Source organism: Tamandua tetradactyla, chromosome 4 (genome assembly GCF_023851605.1).
Source record: "Tamandua tetradactyla isolate mTamTet1 chromosome 4, mTamTet1.pri, whole genome shotgun sequence".
Taxonomy (NCBI): domain Eukaryota; kingdom Metazoa; phylum Chordata; class Mammalia; order Pilosa; family Myrmecophagidae; genus Tamandua; species Tamandua tetradactyla.
In genome coordinates this window covers 193,399,801-193,424,017 of record NC_135330.1, presented here as the reverse complement: position 1 = coordinate 193,424,017, position 24,217 = coordinate 193,399,801, and the positions used below count along the sequence as shown (strand labels likewise).

General features: G+C 37.5%; 1 protein-coding gene and 2 pseudogenes across 4 annotated transcripts in view; 2 read left to right on the top strand and 1 right to left on the bottom strand.

Annotated features, from left to right (window-relative positions):
• PAN3 (poly(A) specific ribonuclease subunit PAN3) overlaps positions 1 to 24,217 on the bottom strand; it is a 212,657-nt gene that overhangs the window by 152,267 nt on the left and 36,173 nt on the right. The gene's annotated exons all lie outside the window — the stretch shown is intronic.
• Positions 6,207 to 6,897, top strand: LOC143681687 (thiamine pyrophosphokinase 1 pseudogene; annotated as a pseudogene).
• Positions 21,605 to 21,781, top strand: LOC143681686 (DNA-directed RNA polymerases I, II, and III subunit RPABC4 pseudogene; annotated as a pseudogene).

Sequence of the window (24,217 nt, the reverse complement as noted above, 5' to 3'; positions counted from 1 at the left end):
GTCTACCAAACCATCAAAAAAAAAAGAATATAGGGACCTCAATTCTCAGCAGTAGTTTTTTGAAGACTGTAGAACCCCTGGTCATTTCCTTGTAGATAATGTGCTCAGCTTGGCTGGCAAGGACGGCTGACCATTCAAGACACTGGGATAAATTAGTAACCTACTAAACCTACACTTCTGGTTTCATAACCTTAAAGAATTAGCAAAAGAAAAAAATACAATAAAGCATATAGTTCTAATAAAAAACAAATAAATAAAATAACGTTAAAAAAAAAAAGATTCTACAAAAATTCTATACGCTAGGGTAACTTTCCAGAAACCTACAACCTCCAGAGGGTCCCTAGACCAGGTAAGTCCTGAAATGCAGAGGGGTCAGCCTCTCTAGAACAACAAAGTTCCATCCCCCTCTCCCACATTATCAACAGCCCCTTCCTACATGAAAAAGTTAGAATGGGCATAACCCAAATACCCCTAAAGAATGGGAGAAAGTTAGAAGGTGATGGTGGAGTTATAACAAATAAAGTAGGGCTTAACAAATAAATATGATTTCTGAATCATTATATTGATATTTCTTTTAGTCTCCAGTGTATCTTAGAGCAGACAGAATTGAAAATCTAAAATTGTGGAACTGCAACCCATATCAAACTCTGAAATCTGTTCTACAACTAACTGTTGTGATGTGATTTGAACTTTTTAGTGTTTTTTTGTATATACGTTATTTTTCACACACACACACACAAAATTCTTCTAGCCTCCAGTGTTTTGGAACAACTAGAAGGAAAAATCTGAAATAGTGGAATGGTAACAAACTCTGAATCTGTTCTGTAAGTACCTGTTGAAGTGTGCTTTGAAACCCATTGCTTTTTCTCTCTTTGCTTTGTATACAAATATATTTAACAATAAAAAAAGATGTACTATAATTACTTTTGTGGACAGAATTGTGGATATGTTGTTCAGTTTTCCTTCTGAGCCAGAGTAGTTTACACAATTGAATCTTTTCCTCTTAATTTAAGATTTCCTTTATGGAAGGGACTGCAATTATTCAGTACTTTAACTTTCCTTTTAAAAAAAAGGATCTGAATATGTGTTTTCAGAGTATGGTTCCATTTAGAACCCTTTTTTAACTCAGGAATTTTTCATAATTCTTTATTCTTAAGTGAAAACTCAGTTGGCCATCCTTCTTCCTCTGCCCTCAAACTTTAAGGTGACAGAATATTAAATATTTTGACATTTTTTTCCCCAAGTCTTGTGGATTTATAATTTCTATATAAACTATAGTATCTTCATGAATACCAAGCTTAAAAACAATTCTCATAGGATTATTAATTTCTTGGTATTTTCCTTTATAATATCTTATTTTAATAAGAGATTCTTTATGAACGTATGTCCATTGTCAATGTTGTTTTGCTTTGTTTTCTTTTTTTCTTGTAATTTTGGAATTTCAGGTCTGGAGGAAGAGCATCCAAACATTTGTTTCCAGATTTTACTGATGAAAGAAACATTTAATTGGTCTTATATAGTCTTCAATTATGTATTTAAAGAGATCTATTATTTATTTATTTATTTTTGGTATTATTCTACTGTCACTTCAGTTCCTTAATTACATGTGGTTGATGTTTCAGCCTCTTAAAATACCAGAGTTATGGAGATTTGCACTTTAGCCTTGATGACAAGTACAAGACATGTTCACAGCTTCCCTATTCCTTCCTTATTGGTAGCCACATAAGTTTCAAGAATAACATGGCACATAAAAGTAACGATTTGAAAAAAAGTGTGCATCTGTTTGAAAAGTGTGTTCAGCATTCTGGGTTGCCTTATCTGTTTATAAATGCAATGCTCTGTTAATTATATTCTCAAGAAGGAGGTTAACAAAGCTTGAGTCCTGCCTTGATATGAAGTGTAAGATGATCTCTATAGAATGCCAAGCAGTAAGGTAAAGTCATTCAATTCTTTTTAATTTAGTTTCATATGAAGAGGAAGACAGTGTTGGGTGTTTTAGAGCCAGAGGCTTTATGCTGACAGGCCAGATAATATTGACTAGTGTGTTATTTTTCACTCCTATCCTGATTCTAGGTATATTTCCATGTTTATATAACACGGTATTTACAAAGATATGTTTACACTGAAAATTAATCCCCAAAGGATTTTTGATAGGAGGGACTAGTCCTCCAGTATCATTGTAATTAAACCTTACCTAGTCATTGTAAATATTTATCTGTCAATTTTGACAGACTGGGGCCAGTTTGATGTTCTAAACCTTCAGCCTGGTATGAAAATTTCAAAATCATATTCCATTTTTTACCACTATAGCACAAATATTTAAAATCTGCTTTGGGCGGGCCACGGTGGCTCAGCAGGCAAGAATGCTTGCCTGCCATGCCAGAGGACCCAGGTTCGATTCCCGGTGCCTGCCCATGTAAAAAAAAATTTTTTTTTTAATCTGCTTTTATAGTTTTTTGTTTGTTTCTCTGGTAATCTGCACCATAATATTTTAAAGCGACCAAAAGTTAAGGGAAATTTTATATTCAATTCCTTTTATGATATAATGTAAAGTATAGATTATTAATACATATCCACTGAATATAATCCTGGTTTTCTGATATAACTGCATAGGTTTTACTCGTGACATTAAAATAGTTGCTGCATTAAATAATTAAATTCCCATTATAATCATTAATTGAAATTTTCTCTTTCAGTAAAAATACATGTGTGAATACCAGCTTAGTGCTCAGAGAATGTATGCTTATCTGTCAAAATGGGAGGACATAAACTTTTTGCATGATTAGTGAGTTCACTGGCTATTAATCCTTCTCAAAATATAATCAGTGTTATTTGATAGAGGGAGAAAAAAAGCATGTACCTTCAAAACTTTTGTGTCCTTACTCTTCTCTGCTTCTAACGCCCTTCTTTTCTGGTACGTATGTCTCATATTTCTTTCAAAAAACAGTTCAAACATCACCTCTCAAAATCTTTGAAAATATCCTTGAACAGAGTTTGTTAAATGCATGTATTCTGAACTCATTCACTAGATTATGTATTCATAAAAGGACCATGTTTGATGTATTTTTGAATTCCCCAATATTTGACATCTGGCACAGAAGTGTTCAATAAATATACGATAACTAAATTAAGTGCTCTACTCAGTGCACATAGTATACATATAGTCATTTACTAAAGTGTGAGTCATTGGCATAAAATATGAGAAAATCAGGCCTCCAGAGAGGAAAGCAGACATTGCTTTAAAATCTGCAAAGTTTACCCGGCATACAGGCTCTTATGGGGTTGTCATTTCTTTATCCTGAGGAGCCATGGCAATGTCTACAGCACTACGAAAAAACAAAAAATCCCGAAACAGCAATTCAGATCTATCAAGTGACTTAAAAAGCAGCTGACTAAGACTTGTATATAACAAGTATTTTCTACAATATAGTATTGTTCTAGTTTGCTAGCTGCCGGAATGCAATATATCAGAAATGAACGGCCTTTAAAAACAGGAATTTAATAAGTTGCTATGTACAGTTCTAAGGCCGAGAAAATGTCCCAATTAAAAGAAGTCTATAGAAACGTCCCATCTAAGGCATCCAGGGAAAGACACCTCAAGAAGGCCGACAAAGATTAGCGTTTCTCTCTCAAGTGGAAGGCCACATGGCACAGTCAGGGCTCCTCTCTCATCTGAAAGGGCACATGGTGAACATGGTGTCATCTGAGAGCTTCCTCTCCTGGCTTCCTGTTTCATGAAGCTCCCCAGGAGGCATTTTCCTTCTTCATCTCCAAAGGCCTGCTGGCTGGTGGACTCTGCTATCTCTGAATCTCTCTCATTCTCCAAAATGTTTCTTCTTTTATAGGACTTCAGAAACTAATCAAGACCCACCCAAATGGGTGGAGACATGCCTCTAGCTCATCCAGCTTAACAACCACTCTTGATTGAATCACATCTCCGGGGAGATAATCTAATTACAGTTTCAAGCATGCAATGCTGAATAGAGATTAGAAGAAACGGTTGCCTTTACAAAATGGGATTAGGATTAAAACACAGCTTTTCTAAAGTACACATATCATTTCAAACCAGCACAACTATCTTGATCTGAAAAATTTTAAGATACACATTTATCACTTGCTTTCCTCAACTAAAAGATCTGGTAAGATTTGCCAAGTATCTGCTATAAAGTTAACCTGGTTTTGAAAACTACAATCCTAGGCCTTACAAAATGAACTAGCTATAAATATACCCATGAGCAACTAAATAAATTGGGTTCTTGGGGAATGCAATTTAGTATTGTCCATTTGAATACTGAAAAACTGTCTTCTACAAAAGACAGTTTTAGTTTGGAATCTGTGCCAAGATAACTTCTTCATTCCCAATACAACCAAAGTTGCAGGAGAACAAAAAATGTTTTGAAAAGTCTTCCACTGTTATTAATTGCTTTCTCAATACAGACTGGAAATTAATAATGGAGAGAATATTTGTTTCTAAAACCAGCTTTCTCTGATGCAAATATGTAGGATTGGATTCAGGTTTGTCTTTTTTGGTGTTGTTGTTGTTTTGTTTGCTTTCTTGATTCAATTTTTTTTTTTTGTCAGTGAAATTTTGACTATGAAATTTCTGACTATGAAAGACATAAGATATAGATAGATACATATATATTTATAAACAAGGACATGAAAGTCCCCTATCATATAATCACAGAAATTACTATTAACAACTAGGTATATATTTCTCTTTTCTTCTTACATATTTGTTAAAATAGTACATTAAACACATATTTAGTAATATATCACACATCTTTTCTTACTGGTTTGTATAAAGTTCTCTTGTTCTTTCTAATTGTAGCAGTATCCCACTTTAAGGATGGGAATTGTATTGCTACCAACTTTTCACTACTTGGATTCTGCTGCAATAAATAACTTTATACATGTATCTTGAATTCTTGTGTTTCAAGAGTTCTAGTTCAAGTGTCTAAAAAACGAAATATTGTGTCAAAGGATGTTGTGCTGGTTTGAAAGAAAGTATGCCCCCTAGAAAAGCCATGTTTTAATCAAAATCCCATTTCATAAAAGTAGAATAATTCCTGTTCAATACTGTATGTTTGAAACTGTGATTGGATCATCTCCCTGGGTGATGTAATTTAGTCAAGAGTGGTTGTTAAATTAGATTAGGTGATGACATATCTCCACCCATCTGGGTGGGTCTTGACTGATTTACCGGAGTCCTATAAAAGGGGAAATATTTTGGAGAAAGAGATTCAGAGAGAGCAGAGAATGCTGCACCACCGCGAAGCAGAGTCCACCAGCCAGCGATCTTTGGAGACGAAGAAGGAAACGCCTCCCGGAGAGCTTCATGAAACTGGAAGCCAGAAGAGAAAGGTGGCAGATGATGCCGTGTTTGCCATGTGCCCTTCCAGCTGAGACAGAAGCCTTGACTGTGTTTGGCATGTGCCTTCTAGATGAGAGAGAAACCTTGAACTTCATCGGCACTCTTGAACCAAGGTATCTTTCTCTGGATGCCTTTGATTGGACATTTCTATAGACTTGTTCCAACTGGGACATTTTCTCGGCCTTAGAACTGTAAACTAGGAACTCATTAAATTCCCCTTTTTAAAAGCTATTCTGTTTCGTATATTGCATTCTGGCAGCTAGCAAACTAGAACAGATGTCAATGTTAAAAATGAATGACCTGAGAGCCTGCACAACCTTTGAGATAAAGAGGGAAAATGCCCCTAGGGGAACTTCAAGAAATAAGAAGCCTGGAGAGAAAGCTAGCAGATGCTGCCATGCTTGCCATGTGCCTTTCCAGTTGAGAGAGAAACCGTGAACATCATCAGCCTTCTTGAACCAAGATATCTTTCCCTGGATGCATTAGATTGGACATTTCTACAGCCTTGCTTTAGCTGGGACATTTTCACAGCTTTAGAACTCTGGACTTGCAACTTAATAAATTCTCCATTTTAAAAGCCATTCTGTTTCTGGGATATCGCATTTCGGCAGCTAACAAACTAGAACAGATTTGAACAGAAATTTCCCCAATAAACATAAACAGCGAAAAGCAACTGAAAAGATGCTCAATGTCACTAAGGAAATGTAAATCGAGAGATTTACAAAATGGAGAGCGCTCCCTCAGCTGTGCACCAAGTTGTCTATTGCCCTTCCTCTCACAGCATGTGCCACTATTGCTGGTGCTCCACCTGCCATTGGGTAGATATTCCAATATGGAGCATGCCTTTACCCAGCTGAAACCCCTGCTTCCCACTGGAAATCTGCCTTGTGATTCTGAACCAGGGTTTGGTGACTGTTTTCATCATCTTTGAGTAAAGCTCTTTTCAAAGCCTGTGCTGACAGAGGTGCCAACCACTTATATGACATCACATAAGGAGAGTGGGAAAGTTTTTTGCCTGAATTCATCAGTGGAGATGTTGATTCTACTAGGCCTGAAGTCAGCTGATTTCAACTCCTGATCAAGACTACACTGACTTTACAAAGTGCCTCCAAATGCTCCAAAAGATAAAAGAAAAAGGCCTACAGGTTGATTTGATTGTGACACTGGGAGGACTTGGTGGACGTTTTGACCAGATTATGGAATCTGTGAGCACCCTGTTTTAAGCAACTGATATCACCCCTTAGCCAATTTTAATAATTCAAGAAAAATCTCTCACCTACCTGCTCCAACCAGGAAAGCACAAGTTGTATGTAAACACTGGATAGGAAGGTGATTGGTGTGGACTTATACCTGTGAGACAGTCTTGCAATCATGCTACCACAAGAGGCCTAAAGTGGAACCTCACAAATCAAGAGCTTGGTTTTGGAATGCTGGTCAGTACTTCTAATACCTACAATGAATCTGGGGTAGTGACTGTGGAAACTGATCAGCCATTCCTCTGGATCATGGCCATCAAAGACTAACCTATCAACCGGCATCCATAGGTGTACCCCTATCTTACCTAATCACCAATGATTCATTGCTCAATAAGAACAGTTCACTTGGATTTACCGGAATCCATACTTCCCCAGGAAGACGTTAGTTCAGATAATTCAGGCAACATTATAAATGACAGATTTGAATTTTACAGTAAGAAGCAAAATCATCATTTGTTAGGAAAGACAATAAGCTCTATTGTGCAAATTAATGTGAATCATTCCATTATAAAATTCAGCACTAATTATTCTCTATTGTTATTAATCATTCCTTTTATCTTAGAAAATTGTTTTTAATTTTGAAGCTGATAAAACTCCTTGAAGTCTAGCATATCAAAAATTAAAAGAATGACCTCAGTCACCGCGCCTCCCCAAGAATCTCTTTTGTTGCTCAGATGTGGCCTCTCTCTCTCTCCAAACATGGCAAGTAAACTCTCTGCCCTCCCCCATCCATATGGGACATGACTCCCAGGGGTGTAAACTTCCCTGGCAACATGGGACAGAAATCCTAGAATGAGCTGGGACTCAGCATCAAAATTTCTCCACCAAAAGGAGGAAGAGAGAAATGAGACAAAATAAAGTGTCAGTGGCTGAGAGATTTCAAACAGAGTTGAGAGGCTATCCTGGAGGTCTTTCTTAGGCATTATACAGATATCCCCTTTTTAGTTTATGGTGTATTAGAATGGCTAGAGGGAAGTACCTGAAACTGTACAGCTGTGTTCCAGTAGCCATGTTTCTTGAAGATGACTGTATAATGATAATAGCTTTTGCAATGTGACTGTGTGATTGTGAAAATCTTGTGTCTGATGCTCCTTTTACCTATCAAATGGACAGATGAGTAAAAAATATGGGCAAGAAATAAACAAATAATAGGGGGGATAAAGGTTAAAATAAATTGAGTAGATTGAAATACTAGTGGTCAATGAGAGGGAGTGGTAAGGGGTATGGCATGTATGAATTTATTCTTTTTTCTTTCTTTTGCTGAAGCGATGCAAATGTTCAAAAAAAGATCACTTGTTATGAATACACAACTATGTGATGATATTGTGAGCCACTGATTGTAACCATGTCAAGAATGTTTGTTTCTTGTTCATAATAAAAATATATAAATTTAAAAACAAAACAAAAAATGAATGACCTCAAATCAGAATACAGGGAAGTTAAAGGATGACATAATCTGTAGTTTAAAACTACAACTCCTGTGTAAGACTATGGTAAGAAATGCTTATTTGGTGCAAAATGTGTATTTTGGGGGACGTATTATCTAATTAAACTTGTATGATCAGTTTATTTGAACACCATAATAACATGGAATCTTGAATAGGGCATGAGATCTTGTTGGTCTGTACATGTGAACGTGATCCCCCAATACATCCCAGAGAAATCTGGGCAGAAAATTTAAAAAGTATTTACAACGTCCCCTTGGGAAACTGGAGAGAAAGGAAGAAATATTAAACTTCCCCGTTTGGGGAATTTTTGATATTCTAGCAAGCAGTAGGGACAACCAATTCATTAGGCTGAGCCCTCAATCTTTGGGCTTGCCCTTAGGAAACTTATGCCTACAAAGGAGAAGCTAAGCCTACTTGGAATTATGCCTAAGAGTCACCCCCAGAGAACCTCTTCGGTTGGTCAGATGAGGCAACTCTCTTTAAACCAACCCGGCAGGTAAACTCACTGTCCTTCCCCAATGTGGGATATGATTCCCAGAGGTGTATATCTTCCTGACAACATGGGACATGACTCTTGGGGATCAGCCTGGACCCAGCAACATCGGATTGAGAAAGTTGTCTTGACCAAAAAGGGGAAGAGAGAAATGAGACAAAATAAAGTTTCAGTGGCTGAGATTTCAAACAGAGTCAAGCGGTTGTGTTGTAGGTTATTCTTATGCATTAAACAGCTATTCCTTTTTAGTCTGTGGTATCTGGAGCTGCTAGAGGGAAGTACCTGCAACTACTGAACTGTATTCCAGTAGCCTTGATTCTTAAAGATATGGCTTTTATAGTGTGACCATGTGATAGTGAAAATCTTGTGGCTGACACTCCCTTTATACAGTGTATGAACAGATAAATAAAACAATAACGACAAAAAGTAAGTAAAAGATGGGGAGGGGGGTGTCATGGTCAGTCTCATGTGTCAACTTGGCCAGGTAGTGGTATCCAGTTGTCTGGTCAGGCAAGCACTGGCCTGCCTGTTGCTATGAGGACATCTTATGGACTTAAATCATGATTACATCGGCTGCATCCACAGCTGATTACATTTGTAATTACATTTGATTTGTAATCAGCTAAGGGGAATGTCTTCTGCAATGAATGATGCTTAATTTAATCACCGGAAGGCTTTCAAGGAGGACTCAGAATAGACAGTCATCCTTCCTGCTTCAGTCAGCGAGCCTCTCCTGTGGAGTTTGTACAGACCCTTCATAGGAGTCACCAGCTTCACATCCTACCTTACAGATTCTGGACTCTTCCATTCCCACAGATGTCCAGCCAGCCTCTCCTGAGAGTTCGATGAGGACTTTCATTGGAGTTGCCAGTTTGGAGCCTGCCCTACAGACCCTGGACTCTACACGGTTACATGAGACACTTTTATAAATTTTATATCTACAGATATCTCCTGCTGATTCTGTTTCTCTAGAGAACCCTAGCTAAGACAGGGGGTAAGGGGTTAAAAAAAAAATTGGATAGATGGCAATACTAGTGGACAATGAGACAGAGGGGTATAGACTGTATGGGTTTTTTTTTTCTCTTTTCTCTTTTTGTTTCTTTTTCTGGAGTGATGTAAATGTTCTAAAAATGACCATGGTGATGAATACAGAACTATATGATGATATTGTGAGCTACTGATTGCATACTTTGGATAGACTATATGGTACAAGAAGGTATCTCGATAAAAATATTTTAAACAAACAAACAAAAAGAATGGCTTCTAAACTGCCCAAATATTCTTGAAGATTGGAAGAAGGATCAAATGAGAATTCTTGAAGATTGGAAGAAGGATCAAATGAGAGGGAGGGGCGGGCCGCGGTGGCTCAGCGGGCAAGAGTGCTTGCCTGCCATGCCGGAGGACCCCGGTTCGATTCCCGGCCCCAGCCCATGTAAAAAACAAACAAACAAACAAAATATAATAAAATAAGAAAATGTTTAAAGATGTTTCCCTTTCTTCCTTCCTTCTATCCTTCCTTCCTTCTCTGTCTTTCTAAAAAAAAAAAAAAAAAAAAAAAGAGAGGGAGGACTCATAACAGAGGAAATGGGATCTAACAAATGATTGTGATACTGGATTACTACACATTGATATTTCTTGTTAGTCTCTAATATATTAGAACAGTTAGAAGGAAGTAACTGAAATTGTGGAAGTACAACCATATCACACTTTGAAATTTGCTCTACAGCAACTCAAACTGAACTTCGAAATTTATCACTTTTCTGTATATATTTTATATTTCACAATTTAAAAAGTTAAAGAAAAAAAAGAGACCTCTAAGAAGGTCAAGTCAGCATACACTCTTATCAAGAATGTATTAAGGGGCGGGCCATGGTGGCTCAGCAGGCAAGAATGCTTGCCTACCATGCCCGAGGACCCGGGTTCGATTCCCGGTGCCTGCCCATGTTAAAAAAAAAAAAAAAAACAATGTATTAGGGTGCCTATTTCCTCATACCCACACCAAAACACAGCATCAGAAATCTCTTTATTCTTATCAACTTGAAAGGTTAAAAAATCAACACCTATTTTAAACTGCTTTTATTCGCTTTTAAACAAAGTTAAACAACTTTTATATGCTTATTGGTTATCTGTATTTCTTTTGTAAATTGCCTAAATTGTTTGAAGAGCTGTCATTTTTTAAAACAGGGTATTTAAGTTTGGATCTATACTGACCTAACCATACAGGAGTACCTAATTAGAATAATCTAGAAAAGATTAGTACACACCTCGAAGAAACAACCTAATTTTAATAGGTTAAGATATCAGCTGCATTACAACAAAAAAGTTTTATATTCTACCTCAGTATAGTAGAAAGAACACAAGCTATGGTGTAAAATGAATTTTAATATAAATTCTCTCTCTGCAATTTGCTGTGACCTTGCAAATTTTACTTAGCTTTGAATGTCAGCTTTTCAAATGGAAAAAATAACTACCTCATGAAACAGTTATGAATGTGAACGTTAAATATGCTGCAATAGTACATATAATATGCTTGGCACATAAATTTCCAAATCTTTTCCTTAAAGGAAGAAAACATAACTAATACACACATCAATAGATATTTACGGCCCCCAAATTCTCACAGAAGCCATATCTCTTGGTGATTCCAGTCAGTTTCATGCTGTACCTTGGACCATCAGGAAGCTGTTTCCTGGGGAAAAGGAGAAATTTGTATCCTTGTAAAAAGGGGAATTCCTAGGGCCTCACCTGCATACCCGAGACAAGACACATGTAGAGCAAGCATCAGGGAGGCCCCTGTACTTTGGCTTGCAGCTATTTCCTAAACTCACCGTATAGACAAGCTCTGAAAGAGAGTACATGCATAGAGCACTCAGCAAAAATTGGGAAACATGTTTTCTTTTTTACTTGTTCTTTTTTAATTTTATTTTGTTAGCTTCTGAAATTCAAGAAAAGCTCTGTAATAACACTAACTGTTTAATTAAGCACTGGAGTGTACATTTGAGTTAGGTTGATTAAATTTTAATTAAATTTAATATGATTAAAATATCAAAATGCCCAGATTTCAACAAAAAATTACAAAACGTACAAAGAAACAGGAAGTGATAGACCAGGCAGAGAAAATTAGAGCAACAGAAACAATCAATGAGGAGGACGACACTTGGGATATAGCAGACAAACTTTTTTTTAATGTTGTTGGAGGTGGGGCAAGATGGCTGTATAGGGAGGTGTGCAATTTAGTTAGTCCTCTAGGGAAGCTGGAGGAACTGCCTGTAACAGCTGTTTGGGGGACATGAAACACAAATCATACACCAGTGTGAAATAGATGGAAGGGCTGAGGGCACAGCACTGAACTGTTAAGTTGATCTCCCAAACTGCTGAGGCTGGGGCCCCTCCCCAACTAGCTCAACAGAATGTTTTGGAGACAAGCCCCAGGTGAAAAGAAGAAGTCACTACTAGGAACAAGGGAAGGTAGCTCAATCAAGTTTTAATGGTAGTTTTAATTTCCAAATCCAGATGGATGAATACAAGCTGGGGTAACAGATAAAACCAGAGGCAAGCAGGAAAGGAACCTGGAGGTTTCTCCTGGTAGAGAGACAGGGCTGGGGGATGGGGGGGGGGAGGCGTTTGAAGTCAGCTGAGCTCAGAATACTGGAAAAGATTTGAGCCCCAAGAAAAGGGGCAAACAGAGCCAGGTATCAACTCCAGTTCTTGACTGCCGAACCCAAGGGGCTGAAGACCAGCTCTGAAGGGAATTTAATTTTTTAACTATTCTTAGCAGCCTATTTAAGAAAGTCTCAGGCATTTTCGATTGTCATTACTGACGCAGGCAAGGGTGGAGGTTAAGGTAAGTCTGAGAAACAAGGTAACAAGTGGAGATAAATTCCTAAAGGGCTCATCTTCCCCAAGAGAAGGAGGGCAGGGCCCAGCTCAAGTAGCGGCCCTGTTTCAGAGAATTCAGCCCCAGGGGCTGTAAATCAGAAACAGCAGCAGCTTGCCTCTAACCTCAGTCTCTGTCTCAACCACGCCCCTGGCAGGCTGACAATTAAAGGCTCCATACCACTTTATGGGGGCAGGCAGATGAGGGCTGACAAGCGCCATGAAATGGGCATAAAAGAAAATGCAGAGAGTCTAGAGGTTCCACAGGTCTCATCCTCAGGGAAACATGATACTGATTACAACCTCCTCCTGAAACATGGAGAAAATCTGCCTTGTCTGGGAAAATCTGATTGGGGTCAATCTATCTGGGGAGGCTAAATACAGGCAAGGCAAGAACCAGAAAACAAGAGCTGAAAAATTCAGATCAGTTAAACAGAACCCATGTAGAGGTCAAGAATAAGTTGACCTGAGTGTCAAAGTAAAGTTAGAGAACAAAACCAACCAAAAAGAAAAACACTAGGTAAAAGACAGAAAATGACATCCAAAATAAACTAATCAAGGAAATCAGATGGCCAGAAGCCAGCAAAACATCACCAGTCATTCTAGGGAAGAATGAAGATATGGCCCAGTCAAAGGAACAAACACTTCATATGAGATTACAGATGCTCAAACAAATCCTCTGAAACAAATCAATGAGTGAAGGAAAATATGGATAAAAAGACGAAGGATATAAAGAAGACCATACAGAACAGCCCAAAAGTTTGAAAAAACAAATGGCAGAACTTACAGGACCAGCACAACAGAAGAGATGAAAAATACAACAGAGGCATACAACAGCAGATCTGAAGAGGAATAAGAAAGGATTAGTGAACTAGAGGAGAGTCCCACACACAAAAGAATACATAGGAAAAAGAATGTAAAAATGGGAGCGGGTTTCAGGGAACTGAATGACAACATGAAGCAGATGAATATATGTGTTTTTGGCGTCCCAAAAGGAGAAGAGAGGAGAAACAGGCAGAAAGAATGATGAAGGAAATAATCACTGAAAATTTCCCAACTCCTGTATAAACAGAAAATTACAGATAAAAGCACAGTGGAAAGCACAGTGGACACCAAACATAATAAATGTGAACAGACCGACTCAAAGATACTTACTAATCAGACTGTCAAATATCAAAGGCAAACAGAATTCTGAAAATCGTAAAGAGAAAATGATCCATGGCACACATGGGAACCTCAATAAGACTATGTGGAAAATTCTTTCAGCATAAACCATGGAAGCAAGAAGGCAGTATTACAATATATTGAAGAGACTGAAACAGAAAACTACCAACCAAAAACTCAATATTGGGCAAAACTGTCGTTCAAAGTGGATGGAGAAGTAGCCCTGATTCTTGAAGACAATTATAAAACGATACAGCTTTTACAATGTAGGGACTGCGTGATTGTGAAAACCTTGTGTCTGAGACTCCTTTCTATCCAGGGTATGGACAGATAAATTAAAAAATAAGGATAAGGAGCCAAGATGGTGGCTTAGTAAGGTGTGTGATTTAGTTTGTCCTCCAGGGCAGCTAGTAAATAGCCAGGAACAGCACAGATCAACTGCCGGAGCCATATCGGTATGGACAAGCTGGAACAGGTGCGATCCCACCCAGAACCATGAGTCCCCCAACCTGAGGCAGCCGCCACTCCTCCCCCACAGGCTGCTTCCCAGAGGGAAAGGAAAGAAACTTTACTGACAGCAAGGGGCTGAGCTATACCAAGCTCCAAATGTGGAATTACTTTAAAAATTCTGACTACTAAAATACGCCCCAGTGTGGAATTACTTTAAAAATTCTGACTACTAAAAAGAGGCCCCAAGCTCAAGTAAAAGCTGAGTTTGCTAGTTTTTGCCCTGGTGCAGAGGGGGCAAAGGTTGATGGAAAAAGAGGTTTTTAGATCGGACAGCACAAATACTTGAAAGGAGGAGGAACACAGGACCTGGAGATACACAGAACAATGTACCAACTTCAGCTCTTCATTGGCAAATCCAACAAATGGGGGTCCTGCTCTGAAAAGGGTGTTTTTTCTTTTTCTTTTTTGTGGCTATGTTTCTACACCTTGACTGTTCTTTGGATACAGCTGCAGGGCTTCTTGGGCTCCACTGTCCCAGTATAGATTAACCTTATTTCACAGTTTGTCTGGAGGCAGTACCTTCCCCAGGAGAGGGGTGGGGCCCAACTCAGGTAGAATTCCTCCTTCAAGGAATTCAGACCCCAGGATCTGGAAAACTGAAGCAATTAAAACCCGCCTACAACCTCTCCTCTGCTTCAATAACAACCCCAGCAGTGAGAGTCTGCTGAAGTTAAAGGTACCACATCACCTTACGCTGGTAGGACCCACACACAGACAAGTGCTACGTACCGGGAAGGATAGGAAAAACACAGAGTCCAGAGGCAACATCGGAAAGTCTTTCAACCTGCTGGGTCTCACCCATAGGAAAAACTAACGCATGTGACACTTTCCTCCTGAGAGGGGGCCAGTTTGGTCTGGGAAAATCTGATTGCAGTCTGTAATACCTAAATAAACACTCCAAAGGTAGACACTCCAGGGAGTGGAGGGGAGGCACCATACACGCAGGGCAAGAAACAAGAAAACCAGAACTGAAAAATTCTGATCTGTTAAACAAAACCTAAGCTACAGGTCTTGAAAAAGCTGAACTGAATGTCAAAGAACAGATAGACAACAAAGTCAGCAAGAAAATCCAAGGTAAAAAAAAATAAAAAATGAAAACAATTTCCAGAATAAACAATTAAGGATTTTACATACCTAGACAAAAAAATAATGAATCATACTAGGGAAACTGAAGACATGGCCCAGTCAAAGGAGCAAACCAACAATTCAAATGAGATACGGGAGTAGAAACAATTCAGAATGTTCTAAGAGACATAGAAAGAACCTCATCAAAATCAAATCAATGAATTGAGGGAGTATATAAAAAAGGCAAGGGCAAGATTAGGAACAAGACAAGGATGTCTACTATCACCACTGTTATTCAACATTGTGTTGGAAGTTCTAGTCAGAGCAATTAGACAAGAAAAAGAAATACAAGGCATCAAAATTGAAAAGGAAGAAGTAAAACTATCACTGTTTGAAGATATGATACTATATGTCAAAAACCCTGAAAAATCCACAGCAAAACTACTAGAGCTAATAAATGAGTACAGCAAAATGGCAGGTTACAAGATCTACATTCATAAATCTGTAGTGTTTCTATACACTAGTAATGAACAATTTGAGGGGGAAATCAAGAAATGAATTCCATTTACAATTGCAACTAAAAGAATAAAATACTTAGGAATAAATTTAACTAAAGAGACAACAAACTTATACAAAGAAAACTACAAAAAACTGTTAAAAGAAATCACAGAAGACCTAAATAGATGGAAGGGCATACCGTGTTCATGGATTGGAAGACTAAATATAGTTAAGATGCCAATCCTACCTAAATTGATTTACAGATTCAAAACAATACCAATCAAAATCCCAACAACTTACTTTTCAGAAATAGAAAAACCAATAACCAAATTTATTTGGAAGGGCAGGGTGCCCCGAATTGCTAAAAGTATCTTGAGGGAAAAAAAACAAAGCTGGAGGTCTCACGCGGCGTGTACTTTAAGGCATATTATGAAGCCACAGTGGTCAAAACAGCATGGTACTGGCATAAAGAAAGATATATTGACCAAAGGAATCGATTAGAGTGCTCAGATATAGACCCTCCCATCTATGGACATTTGATCTTTGTAAGGTAGTCAAGCCAACCACTGGGACAGAACAGTCTCTTCAACAAATGGTGCCTAGAGAACTGGATATCCATATGCAAAAGAATGAAAGAGGACCCGTATCTCACACCCTATACAAAAGTTAACTCAAAATGGATCAAAGATCTAAACATTAGGTCTAAGACCATAAAACAGTTAGAGGAAAATGTTGGGAGATATCTTATGGATCTTACAACTGGAGGCGGTTTTATGGACCTTAAACCTAAAGCAAGAGCACTGAAGAAGGAAATAAATAAATGGGAGCTCCTCAAAATTAAACACTTTTGTGCATCAAAGAACTTCATCAAGAAAGTAGAAAGACAGCCTTCACAATGGGAGACAATATTTGGAAATGATATATCAGATAAAGGTCTACTATCCAGAATTTATAAAGAGATTGTTCATCTCAACAACAAAAAGACAGCCAACCCAATTACAAAATGGGAAAAAGACTTGAACAGACACCTCTCAGAAGACGAAATACAAATGGCCAAAAGGCACATGAAGAGATGCTCAATGTCCCTGGCCATTAGAGAAATGCAAATCAAAACCACAATGAGATATCATCTCACACCCACCAAAATGGCCATTATCAACAAAACAGAAAATGACAAGTGCTGGAGAGGATGCGGAGAAAGAGGCACACTTATCCACTGTTGGTGGGAATGTCAAATGGTGCAACCACTGTGGAAGGCAGTTTGGCGGTTCCTCAAAAAGCTGAATATAGAATTGCCATACGACCCAGCAATACCATTGCTGGGAATCTACTCAAAGGACTTAAGGGCAAAGACACAAACGGACATTTGCACACCAATGTTTATAGCAGCGTTATTTACAATTGCAAAGAGATGGAAACAGCCGAAATCTCCATCAACAGAAGAGTGGCTAAACAAACTGTGGTATATACATACGATGGAATACTATGCAGCTTTAAGACAGGATCAACTTATGAAGCATGTAATAACATGGATGGACCTAGAGAACATTATGCTGAGTGAGTCTAGCCAAAAACTAAAGGACAAATACTGTATGGTCCCACTGATGTGAACAGGCATTCAAGAATAAATTTGGAATATGTCATTGGTAACAGAGTCCAGCAGGAGGTAGAAACAGGGTAAGATAATGGGCAATTGGAGTTGAAGGGATACAGACGGTGTAACAGGACTAGATACAAAAACTCAAAAATGGACAGCACAATAATACCTAATTGTAAAGTAATCTTGTTAAAACACTGAATGAAGCTGCATCTGAGCTATAGGTTTTTGTTTTGTTTTGTTTTGTTTTGTTTTGACTTTACTATTATTACTTTTATTTTTGTCTTTATATTAGCATTCTATATCTTTTTCGGTTATGTTGCTAGTTTTTCTAAACCGATGCAAATGTACTAAGAAATGATGATCATGCATCTATGTGATGATGTTAAGAATTACTGATTGCATATGTAGAATGGTATGATTTCTAAATGTTGGGTTAATTTCTTTTTTTCCGTTAAAAAAAAAGAGAAGGGGTAACTGGCGCTGAAGGGATACAGACTGTACAACGGGACTGGATATAAAAACTCAGAAATGGACAGCACAATACTACCCAATTGTAATGCAATTATGTTAAAACACTGAATGAAGCTGCATGTGAGGTATAGGTTTTTTTTTTTTCTTTCTATTAATGTTTTAATTCTTATTCTGTTGTCTTTTTATTTTTTTATTTCTTTTTCTAAATCGATGCAAATGTACTAAGAAATGATGAATATGCAACTATGTGATGTTATTAAGAATTACTGATTGTACATGTAGAATGGAATGATTTCCAATTGTTTTGTTAATTCTTTTTTTAATTAATAAAAAAAAATGAAAAAAAAAATTAGGCATAAGAGTCACCCCCAGAGAACCTGTTTTGTTGCTCTCTGTCTCTCAGCCAACAGAGCAAACAAACTCACTGCCCTCCCCCTCTCTACATGGGACATGACCCCCAGGTGTGTAAACCTTCTTGGCAACATGGGACAGAGATCCTAGAATGAGCTGAGACTCAGCATCAAGGGATTGAGAAAATCTTCTCAACCAAAGGGGGAAGAGAAAACTAAGACAAACTAAAGTGTCAATGTCTGAGAAATTTCAGAGCCGAGAGGTTATCCTGGAGGCTATTCTTATGCATTATATACAGATTACCTTTTTAGTTAAGGTATATTGGAGAAGTTCAAGGGAAGTGCCTGAAAATGTAGAGCTGTGTTCAGTAGCCATGGTTCTTGAAGATGACTGTATAATGATATGGCTTTCACAACGTGACTGTGTGATTGTGAAAACCTTGTGTCTGATGTTCCTTTTATCTACAGTATGGACAGATGAGTAAAACATGAATTTAAAATAAATAAATAAATAATAGGGAGAACGAATGTCAAAATAAATTTAGTAGACTGAAATGCTAGTGATCAATGAAAGGGAGTGTTAAGGGTATAGAAAAAAATAGGGGAAACAAAGGCTAATATTTATATTGGGTACATGGAAATACTAGCAGTCAGTGAGAGGGAGAGGTAAGGGGTATGGTATGTATGAGTTTTTTTCTTTTTTCTTTTTATTTCTTTTCCTGAATTGATGCAAATGTTCTAAGAAATGATCACGGCGATGATATTGTGAGTTTCTGATTATATGCCAAGAATGGAATGATCATATGGTAAGAATGTTTGTGTATGTATGTTGTTATGTTTAAAAAAATAAAAATTTTTAAGGACAAAAAATAAATAATAGGGGGAGGGATAAGAGGTAAAAGATGTGGGTAGATTAGTAAACAAATTAGAAGAAAAAAATAAATAATGGGGGGTAGGGAGAAAAAACAATTGGGGAGACTGAAATACCGGTGGTCAATGACAAGGAAGGGTAAGGGGTATGGGTGTATGAGTTTTTTCTTTTTATTTCTTTTTCCAGGGTGATGCAAATGTTCTAAAAATGACCATGGTGATGAATACACAACTATGTGATGATTGTATATTTTGGATGGACTGTACGTGTGTGAAGATAACGCAATCAAAGTTTTTTTAAAAAATGAAGGAGACTTTAAAACATATTCCAACACTGACAGAATTTGTGAACAAGAGACCTGCCCTACAAGAAATACTAAAGGGAGCAATAAAGGTAGATAGGAAAAGACACGAAAGATAGGTCTAGAGGAAACGGTAGAAAGGAAGAGTACGACGAAGGGTAAAAATAGAAATAAAAATAAGATATGACACATAAAATCAAAAGCCAAAATGGTAGAAGAAAATACTGCCTTTACATGAAAAACATTACACAACTCTAAGAGTGAATAAAGTAATGATGCATACAACAAGAATGTGGATGAATCTCCAGGACATTGTGTTGAGTGAAATTAGCCAGAAACAAAATGACAAATGCCTGTGGTCTCATTAATATGAACTAACAAGAAAAAGCAAACTCTGAGAGTTAAAGTTGACGCACAAATTATCAGGAGATACAAATTGGGTAGAGATGAGGCATTTGATACAGAAGCACAGAATGTTAAAAAGAATGGATTTTAAAGATCCAGAAATGAATAGCACAAGAATATCAGACAGTAGCACAGTTTTTTGTAATTATAATGAACAAAAAACTGAGTGTGAGTATGGTTGAAAGAGGAAGGTCTGGGCATGTATGAAACCAGAAGGAAATATAGAGGATTGTGCTGGTATGAAAGTATTATGTACCCCAGAAAAAGCCACATTTCAATCTTGATTACATCCTCTGGAGGCAGACTTTTTTTTAATTCAGATTTAACAATAAGGTTGGAATCTTTTGATTAGATTATCTCCATGGAGATTTGGCGTGCCCAACTGTGGGTGTTGACTTTTTATCAGATGGAGACGTGACTCCATCCATTCCAGGTGGGGCTTGATTGATTTACCAGAATCCCTTAAAAGAGAAAACATTTTGCAGAAAACTCAAAAACAACAGAGCCTAGAGAAACAACAGAAGCCTACAGAAATGACAGAGCCTAGAAAAAAGACAGAAGACTCAGAGCCCATGGAAACTTTATAGCAGAGTTGACACAGATGTAGACAGGTGGAGAAGAGAGACAAGAATGTTTGGAGATGCTTGGAGCCCAGCATATGTCACCATGAGATGTTAAGCAAGTCAGAAACTGGAGAGAGCCAAGGGAAGCCCAGGGATTAAAGCCAGCCCTGGAGAAGTAAAGTAAGGAACCTCCACAGGAACCGAGGCTGAAAGCAAATGAGTCCAGGAGCAAGGGACCAGCAGAGGCCAGCCAGGTGACTAACCAGCTGACAGAGGTATTCCTGACCCATCAGCTTTTCTTGAGTGAAGATAACCTCTTGGTGGTGCCATAATTTGGACACTTTCCCTTCCTCAGAACTGAAAACTTGTAACTTATTAAATTACCCTTTTTAAAACAAATCCAGTTCTGGTATACCGCACTCTGGCAGCTTGCAAACTAAAACAAGGATAAAAACTGGGACTGTGTAACATAGCGAAACCTAGAGTGGACAATGATGGTGATTAAATGTCCAAATATAAGAAAGTTTTCACATGAGGGAGAACAAATGAATGTCAACATTGCAAAGTGTTAAAGATGGGATGATATACAGAAAAAATACAATCAATGCAAAATAGGACCTATAGCTAATAGAAACACTGTAATATGCTCCCATTAATTGTAACAAAGACAATATATCAAAACTAAATGTCACTTAGAGCAGAATATAAGGAGTAGGGGTTTCTTGGTGGAGGGGTTGTTATTTTTCTTTTTATTCTTTTATTCTCTCTCTTGCTCTTTCTTTGGTAAGACATAGAAATGTTCCCATACAGATCGTGGTGGTGAGTGCATAATTATGTGATTATACTGGGAGCCACTGACTGGCTTATGATGGACTGTATGGTATGTGAATGAAACTGTTTAAAAAATAGACAGAAAATAAATGTAGATGGTTAGCTATCATGCTGGGAGGAAACTCAAGCCAGAGGGGATTAGGAAATTCTTCAGTGGGGAAAGTATTTTTTCTCCTTTCTTGGTCTTTGATTTGTTTAGAAACTAAATAGGAAATCTTACTCAACCCCACCCCCACCCCTACCTTCTTCCCTCTCTTTCCTCTCTTCCTGTTTCCTCTCCTGTTTTCTCCTTCCGACAGCCACCAGATATTGAGCCCTCACCCTAAGCCTGGCTCTATGTCAAGAATTTACAAGTGTTGTAGCATGCAGTCCTTACAATAGCCCCGAGTACAGTATATTGCCATCCCCACTTTCCTTATGAGGAGACTCAGGCTCTGGGTGCAAAGGCAGTGCTCAGAGGAAAATTTATTGCCCTAAATGCCTATATTTTTTAAAAAAGGAGAGATTTCTCTGTGCTGTGGACTAACAATGGACACCCAGAAGGCTGTGCAACCCTCAAAGCAGCAGCCAATGACCTATATCTGTGGAGACTGTCACACAGAAAACAAAATAAAATCCAGGGATCCAATCAGATGCAGAGAATGTGGATACAGAATAATGTACAAGAAAAAGACTAAAAGATTGCTGGTTTCTGACGCTCAATGAAACATGAATTCAGAGTAACATCTTTCATAGTGGAATCTGACATTAATGTTTCACATTGTTGTATAGTTTTTGGTTAGAATACTTTATGAATACAATTACAGCATACACAATTTCATTTTCTCTCACTTTTTAACGATATTCTACTTAGATATCTGTTAATGCTTTGTAGAAAGAAATTTTATTTTTAGTGGTGGTGTTCAATTACATTATAATTTAATTTTTTTCTTTTTTATTAATTTTTAAAAATTTTTTTAAGTATAAAACTATAATTTAATTTTATCATATATTTAATGTGACACATGATACGGTTAGAATTGCTTTTCTTAAACCATAGTTTCAATCAAAACCTAGTATCACTGGGTCTTTTGTTTAAAATACAGGTTTCTAGAGTATCTAAGGGTCTGATTAAGTATATTCCTTGGAAATTACTATCACCAGTTTACAGAGTTTGTAAACTCAGCAGTGTCACTTGGTACAGAGTACACCAGCGTACTTGCTGTCAATGTACATGTATCATTTTGATTTCTGTTTTTCATGTATTACTTGATACAATACTTTCTGTATTTCTACATAATGCTTGATTATTTTTAAAATCTTGTGGGAGAGAAGAGAAAATTTAATGGTTGTTCTCTGAAAGACAAAATCAATCCCCCAGTAAAGTGAATGAAGCAGACTCTTAAGTCAGGTGCGGATTCCTGTGTATAGTCTCTCAATATGTTAAAAAATCCTCCTTTCATAATATAAAAAGAATGGGAATTAGTTTACACTAAATTACTGGATAAATGTTTAAATCTTTTGCCTCAATCTTAGGAGTATGGCATTGATGTTCACTCCTGTACTCCATCTATCGAAGATTCCATCATTGTGGAATGTCACGTCAGCCTCCTTAGCATTCATTTTTAAGACTAGATATATTCCAATCTTGTTAATAGCCATGTCTGTCTCTTTTTAAAGAGTGCGTCCTTGATCCACGTTTTCCTTTATCTGTGATTTTTAAAATTTTGTGATTCTGGTATGTTCCTTTTTGACCTTACCCTTTTCAGACATGGGAATCCTAATACATATGCTGTCTCCTTATGACAGCTCCTTAAGCAAATAAACCCTAAGTGTAATATAATTACACTTTTCTTAACTGTTCTAATTCATCCTATGTGTTTCGTGTATTGACAGTTTATTTGAATATTGTTATTTGGTTAACTAGGCAGAATGGTTTAATGGAAAAATATTATAACTAGAACTCAAGACCTATGTTTTCAGTCAGTCCCTTAACCTCTTTGTGCCCCTTTCATCTATAAGATGAAAGTAATTTGACCTGTTACCTACCTGGATATTTTTATGAAAAAAAATGAGAAAACAAAGGTAAAATTGCTTTTAAAAGATTCTTTCAAATAGTGCTCTATAAATATAAAAATTAGTAAATTTCAGCTTGAAATTGATATATAACTTGCCCTTACTGAACTGCTTACAAACAACTGTGAACACTCTTTTTTGTTTTTCACTAAAAAAAAAAGCACTGAATGGTGCTTAGAATTATAAGTTTCAGCCTTGTCACTTACTAGCTTAATGATTCTGGATACTTTATTTCTTTTAATTTCAGCTTCATTGTCAAAATAGAGGAATAATGGTGGTTAGTGTGGTGAGGTAACAGAAAAGCTATCTTGTGAGACCGATATTATGAAAAATTCAAATATGACAGATGAAATTAGAAATGACCAGCCCTAAGGAATAAAATATATAAATACATGGCTGAGGAGACATAAAAGCAAGCTGCCTCCTCCTCATATTCACATATGCACACATATCCCCACCCCTTCCAGAATAAGTTCAAAGTTAGTCAAGGGGGGGTATTGTTACGTGAGCCGAGGGTTGAAGAATGAGAAGGAGACAGTCATTGGAAGATAAAAAAGAACATGTCTGAAGTAGAGAAAATAGCCGTGGAAAAGCTCTAGGGTGGAACATGAGCTTGTCTTGCTCCCACTTCAGAATGAAGCCCGTATGACTAGAACTTCGTGAGACAGGAGAGAGTGGGAAAAGACAAGGTTGCAGAGGTAGTGAAGGGCCAGCACACTTGGGGCCTTGTGATAGGAAGCCTTTTAGGAAAATAAGCAAGATATTAACATGTTTAAGACTTAAAAGGTCACTCAGGCTATTGTGTGAGAATGGATTGTCCTGATACAAGAGTGGCAATGGGGAACCAGACATCTGTAATAGTTCAGACTAATAATCATGGTGACTGGGCCACCAGGGTGGTAGCTGTGAAGGTAGTGAGAAGTAGCTGATTTTGAGAGTTATGTTTTGAAGTTGAACTGACAGGACATATTGGTGGATTGGTTAGTAGTCAAAAGCTCTGTAAACAACAAGGGCTTTGGCATAAGGCTTTGGGTCCAGATGCCCACACTGACCCTAGTTAAGCTGGCTATGTGACCTTACCAGGCC